Here is a 7,147-nt window from a genome sequence, read left to right as displayed (position 1 = left end):
ACCCGAATGGCGGAGGTTCTGGTGAGCCAAGATGGCGCCATTCCACTCCAGTCTTGGCAACAGGACAACAAGAGCGAAACTCGGTCTCAAAAAAAAAAAAAAAGAGAAAAGATTGAAGAGACTTGGTTGACTACAGACATTTAGTGATTACTCAATATGTCCTGAAGCTCAGCACCTGAGAGAGAGTTTGATTCCAGTTTTTGCTGAAACATAATTTCATCTCAACTATTATTATAAGGGAGGGAGAAAAGTGACATTATAATGAGTGTAAACTTACCATTTTTAATTAAATTAAAAGTTACTGATAATTGAATTAGTTAAAAAGGCTAGGGCATTCAAAACAAAATTGTTTATAAGCTATTGAGTTATGTTTCTAGAATGAATAGCAAAATTAAACATAAAGACATTAATATTCTAAATCAGCACTTTCCAAACTGTGCTCTAAAAATCAACACTCATAACCCAAGGAGATGATAATAATGTACACTGGACAGCCCCTATGGTAGTGGTGGTGGCTGTTCCTTTTAAAATAAGCTTCATCTCAGGGTGCTCTCAAAGTGCCTTTTTGTGGCCCATGCGGTGCTCATGCACAATGGGAGAAATTCAAATGCAGATACACTGTGGTCCTAGAGGAGAAAAAGCTGTTCCTTCTTCTAAGACTAATATCCAAAGTGGTACACATTGAGTTAGGCCTGCAACACACTGAAAAATTAATTTCTCACAAAAAACATTCAACACAGGGAACCTATCCTTCTCGCTGCATTCAACATTGTCTTATGGCAAAACAGCATCAAATAAATGGCTACACTTTTTCTAAAATTGCTTATTTGCTAACAGATTTTTCCTTCCATTATGACGTATAAGATGAAAAGAGAAATTGATACTTAATATTTAGAATCTGGTATCAATATATAGTTGACTCCAATTTCTTAAACCGATTGAAGAGGACAACCAAATGGCTGATGTAATTTTAGACTGTCCCTTAGCAGTATAGTTGTACTCACGATTTTAGTGTCATTGTAAAATGAGGGCAGCTGGCTGTGCTGTTATCAAGGAATATAGTGGAGCAAGAACTGTATTTTTGAGTAAAATGCTCAGTAAATACCTAAAGAGGAAGGGAAGGATAGGTAAAATTATCAAAGTGTATTTTTATTCCATGGTTAAAATGTCAAATGACAAAGCACTAAAGTATTTTTTACACTCCATGAACTGCCTAAGTGTGGTGTCATGTGCACTCTATAGAAAAACCAACTGGAGGCTCTTAACTTCCAGAGATGATATTGAGATATGGATTATAAAATGCTGCTCTTAATATGGTACCTGTCATCAAACCTAACAAGGATTTTATGAATTCCCTTTATAAATAATGAGAAAAGTTTAAAATAAAATTTCATTGTTTTTGTTTCTACCATGCTATAAAGCAATTGAGAACTTCTGTTATTTACTAAGATAAAATGTTATGTATTAAATAATACCAGTACAAGAGAAGTTCATTGCAATGAATACAAGACTAATGTATTTACTAAGTTACTAATCCTAAATGTATTATTTCAGGCGAAATTGTGACAAAACAGGTGTTTCAGATTCAGAGGTTCTATGTGCCAGTGTTGCTAGGCCACCAAGTGAGGAAGCCATAGGTTTCTCTAGTCCTGTTTCCTTATGTGGAGGATAAAAGGATTATCACTTAAATATTCTCTCACAACCTGAAAACAGAGGACAACTTAAAAAATGTAACTTCCACTTCATGTTTAAACAAGACTGCCATGACATGACTCAAATGAAACTCTCAGAGAATACTTGCCATTCATTTCAAAGTTGATTAGTTTCATTCTTTAAATCATCTGACCTGCACCTAGGCACTTTCCTACTATAGCCCTGCTCTCTGTCTAGAATACTGCTTTTCTCTCTCCTTGTTTGAGCAAGCTTGACTCCATCTACCCTCTTGAATCTCTCTGCCAGCAGCCACACCACAACATGTTTTTTTGTACACTAATAAGTCAAATTCACCATTGTTTGCAAGATACTAATTCTTGCAGAGTATTCCCCTCATGAGGAAGTATGCCTCTCCACAAGAGTAAGAGAGGGTCCTAACTGTTCCTACATCTGGCTGCTGAGCATAGAATTATGCTCATAAAGAAACAAAAACTTTAACAAGTGTTTAATAAATTAATTCAGTTATAATTTGGAAAATAAGTGTTACCACAATTACACCAAAAACACTACTAGCAGTTTACTGTTTATAGGTATTATTTAAGGTAGTCACAAAATAGAAACAAATCATCTAATTTCAGTCAGCATAAATCAAGAGTATGAAATTTTACCATCTTTAACAAGAAATGGAAGGGGTTACATAGCAGTTTAATAACAAAAACTAGGAAATAATTATACCTAGTAATTTAGTAAGTCAAAACCAAAGACTTACCATCAAAGGTCCAGTACCCACCGGATGCTGCTGCCCACCCACTGACTTCTTCCACTGTACCTGCTGCCTTTCATTTAAATCCATTAAAAATACTAAAGTTGTTTTCCTTGTAGAGGTTTTTCACCTCCTTGGTTAGGTCTATTCCTAAGTATATTATTTTATTTTTGCAACTATTATAAAAGGGGCTGAGTTCTTGGTTTGATTCTCAGTGTGGTCATTGTTAGGGTATAACAGAGTTACTGATTTGTGTACACTAAGTTTGTCTCTTAAAACTTTGCTAAATTCACATATCAGTTTCTAGGAGCTTTTTGGTGGAGTCTTTGGGGTTTTCTAAGTATACGATCATAACATCAGGAAACTAACAGTTTGACTTTCTGTTAACTGATCTGGATGCCATTTCTTTCTTTCTCTTGTGTGATTGCTCTGGCTAGGTCTTCCAGTACTATACTGAATAGAGGTGGTGAGACTGGGGCATCCTTGTGTTGTTCCAGTTCTCAAGGGGAATGCTTTCAACTTTTCCCTGTTCAGTATTATGTTGGCTGTGGGTTTGTCATAGACAGCTTTTATTACACTGAGGTATGACCCTTGTATGCCAATTTTACTGAGGGTTTTAACCATAAAAGGATGCTGGATTTTGTCAAATGCTTTTTCTGTGTCTATTGAAATGATTATGTGATTTTTGTTTTGAATTCTGTTTATGTGGTATATCACATTTATTGACCTGTGTATGTTAAACCATTCCTGGATCACTGGTATGAAAACCATTTCATCATGGTGGATTATCTTTTTGATATGCTGCTGGGAATGACAAAACATTGATGAATGAAATGATGGACACAAAGGAATGGAAGACATCTCCTGCTCATAAACAGGTAGATGAATATTGTAAAAATGACCATATTGCCAAAAGCAATCCACAAATTCAATAAAATTCCCATCAAAATACCATCATCCTTCTTCACAGAACCAAAAAAATAACAAATAAAAAAAAATCCTAAAACTCATATGGGACCAAACAAGACTCCACATAGCCAGAACAAAATTAAGCAAAACAACAAACCTGGAGGCATCAATCACACTCCCTAATTTTACACTATACTATAAAGCTATAGTCACCAAAACAGCATGGAACTGTATAAAAACAGGCACATAGACCGATGGAACAGAACAAAGAACCCAGAAATAAACCCAAGTATCTATAGCCAAATGATCTTCAACAAAGCCAACTAACACATAAAGTAAAGAAAGTAAACCCTATTCAACAAATGATGCTGGGATAATTGGCAAGCTACATGCAGGAGAATGAAACTGGATCCTCAACTATCACCTTACACAAAAATCAACTCCAGGTGGATCAAGCACATAAATCTATGCCTGGAACCATAAAAATTCTAGAAGACAACATTGGAAAAACCCTTCTAGACACAGGCTTAGGGAAAGACTTCATGATCAAGAACCCAAAAGGAAACGCAACAAAAACAAATAGGTAAGACTTAAATTGAAGAGTTTCTGTACAGAAAAAGAAACAATCAGCACAGTAAACAGACAACCCACAGAGTGGGAGAAAGTTTACACACTTCATATTATCTGACAAAGAGCTATTATCCAGAATCTACAAGGAACTCAAACAAATTACAATTACAAAAATACAGAACCAGCCCAAATGCCCATCAGTCAACGAGTGGATAAAAAAACTGTGATATACGTGTGTGTGTGTGTGCACGTGCGTGTGTGTATATAATGGAATACCACTCAGCTATAATAAGGAGTAAATTAATGACATTCCCAGCAACCTGGATGGACTTGGAGACTATTATCCTAAGTGAAGTAACTCAGGCATGGAAAACTAAACATTATATGTTCCCATTCATATGAGGGAGCTAAGCTATTAGAATGCAAAGGCATAAGAATGATTAATGGGGACTCAGGAGAAAGTCTGAAAACAGGGTGAGGGATAAAAGACTATAAATCAGGTTTAGTGGATACTGCTAAGGTGATGGCGCACCAAAATCTCATAAATCATCACTAAAGAATTTACTCATGTAACCAAATACCACCTGTACCCCCCAAAACCTATTGAAATAAAAACTAAATAAATAAACTACAGCATTCTTCTCAGCAAACATAAATAAAATAAAAACAAGTTTACATTTTCTCTCTCCTTTTTGGCGGGACAAATTTTAGGTACACTTTTAAATAACAACTTTTCTCTGTTTTCTGAGAAAAGGGTCTCAGGTGGTTGCCCAGGCTGGAAGGCAGTGGTGCAATTATGGTTAACTGCAGCCTCAAACTCCTGAGCTCAAGCAATCCTCTATCTCAGCCGCCTGAGTAGGTAAACTAAAGGCATATGCCATCATGCCTGGCTAATTTGTTATTTCATCTTTTTGTAGAGATGAGGTCTTGCTATGTTGACCAGGCTAGAAATAAATCTTAATTAAGTATTTCTAACACTGTGATCATTCATGAAAACACCTCCATCTATGTTGTGATGGAATGGGATAATATGGCAGTGTATAAAGTTTGAATGAAAATATGCTTATTATAGATACATCACTAAAAAATTGTCTGGGTTAATATCATTGATATTGAAATTAAACTTTGATTTACACTTAAATATAGGTCCTAAATTTGGATTAAATATAATAGATTGATCACAAATTTATTTCCTCTCCCTCTGGACATCTCCTTAGTCACAAAATAAAGGTTACACGCAGGGCCAGGAGAGAAGGTTGACAGAGATAATTTTTAATAAATGCTGAGACATAAAAAGTAGATAAAGGAGTCATAAATAACATAGAAGCACAACTCTGGTGCCTACAGAAAGTAACTGAGACAGGACAAGGTGGCTGACACCTATAATCCTACCACTTTGGGAGACTGAGTAAGGTGGTTCACAAGGTCAGGAATTCAAGACCAGCCTGGCCAAGATGGTGAAACACTATCTCTACTAAAAATACAAAAATCAGCCGGGTGTGGTGGCAGGTACCTATAACCCCAGCTATTCAGGATGCTGAGGCAGAGAACTGCTTGAACCTGGGAGGCAGAGGTTGCAGTGCGCTGAGAGCTCACCACCGCACTCTAGCCCAGGTGACAAACCAAGACTCTGTCTCAAAATAAAAAAGAAAAGAAAAGAAAAAAGAAAAAGAAAGTGACTGGAACAGAAACGAGCAGTTTGTCTTGCAGAACTAAAGGCAGGCTGTGAACTTAGAGGCAAATGGCACTTTGAAAAGTAGTGCAAAATGGAAAATAAAATCCAGCAAGCTCAGCTGAAAATCTGCAGTTAGAGACCCAAGTCCACCTGTCCTCCCATCTGATAAGAAACTTAGATGTGTGTTCCCTGGATATACCAAACCTGAGAACTTCTGGCTCACAGCTACCGTGGCTTAAACCTGAGATAAAAAGAAAACTGTATACCAAAAATGGAACTCCAGCTTTCTTCCCTAACTCTGCTTTTGGAAAGCAAGTAGCCAGGCAGAAACTTGGGACATCCTTCTCAAGAAACTGAACTGTCTCGAATGAAAAGCTAGTTTGGCTTCCAAAACCTCACACTGAGTGCCATCAGTTAACAGAAGTCCTGCTTCCCAATAAAGCAAGCAAGCCAGGGACCACCACACATTGGCAAAAGGCCTCCAACAAGAGAGATCAAAACAACACAAAAAAGGGAATTCAGGGGACCAGTCAAAATCAGGAGTGAAACTTTTAAAAAAAATTTTAAGACACTCTAAAAAATATATAAAATTCAATAGATATAGTAGAGGATAAACTCACAGAATATCCCAAAAGCAGGATAAAGACAAACTGAAAAAAACAGAAGGGGAAAAACTGGAAACCAATGCAGGTCTACTGGTCTAAGCAGTCTAGCATCTGAGTAACAGGACTATCAGAAAAAAGTAACAGGGAAAATAAAAAAAAACATTCTCAAAAAGGGTCTGCAGACTTAGTAGCCTCAATAAAATGAAAAGACCCCCATCAAGCTCTTATGTTGAAATTTCAAAACCTCAGAGAGAGAAAAGCTCCTAAAAAGCTTCCAGAGATACATAAAACCCAGTTATAAACAACATGTCATGCAAGGGCAATAGATTCAAAAACAACACTGTGATGAGAGCACAGTTGCAGAATATCTTCAGAACCTTACAATTTAGATTCAACCTAGAATTTTACTCTCTATCAAGGAGGAATTATTTTAAGACTAGTCAGATCTAAACATCTCCACCCAGGAAAATATGCTTGAGAACAACTAGACAGGATAACAGGACAGAAGAAAACACAAAATCTAGGACTCAGGGGATCCCACACAAGGCAGCAGTTATGTGAGATCCCAAAAGACTATAAAGAGATAGCACAGAAAAGCAAACATCCAGCATATTTAGGGAAAGCCACTCTATACTGAACTAGTATGAAAAAAGGCCAAAGAAAGTTGCCCACCCATTGCCAAAAAATAAAAGATAAAATAAAAGAGGAATAGGTATGTTTTAGAACATGGAAAATATCTTTGAAAGGCATGTGATAAATGCTACAACACTGGGCAGGGGGGAGGAGGGGAACAGCTGTTAGAAAATAGGCAAATTAATATAATCAGAAAATTAGCTTCATGCTAAAAAATAATGGATGTGAAATGTAAATTATATGTGCAATATAATTTAACGATAATTATTAAAATTATTTTTCAATAAAGTGACAGACCATCCAGAAGCTACTTACTGCATTTGGCTGGATAAACCAGCA

The sequence above is a fragment of the Cebus imitator genome, unplaced genomic scaffold (genome assembly GCF_001604975.1).
Source record: "Cebus imitator isolate Cc_AM_T3 unplaced genomic scaffold, Cebus_imitator-1.0 Scaffold794, whole genome shotgun sequence".
NCBI lineage: Eukaryota > Metazoa > Chordata > Mammalia > Primates > Cebidae > Cebus > Cebus imitator.
Note: the sequence above shows the minus strand (reverse complement) of the source record.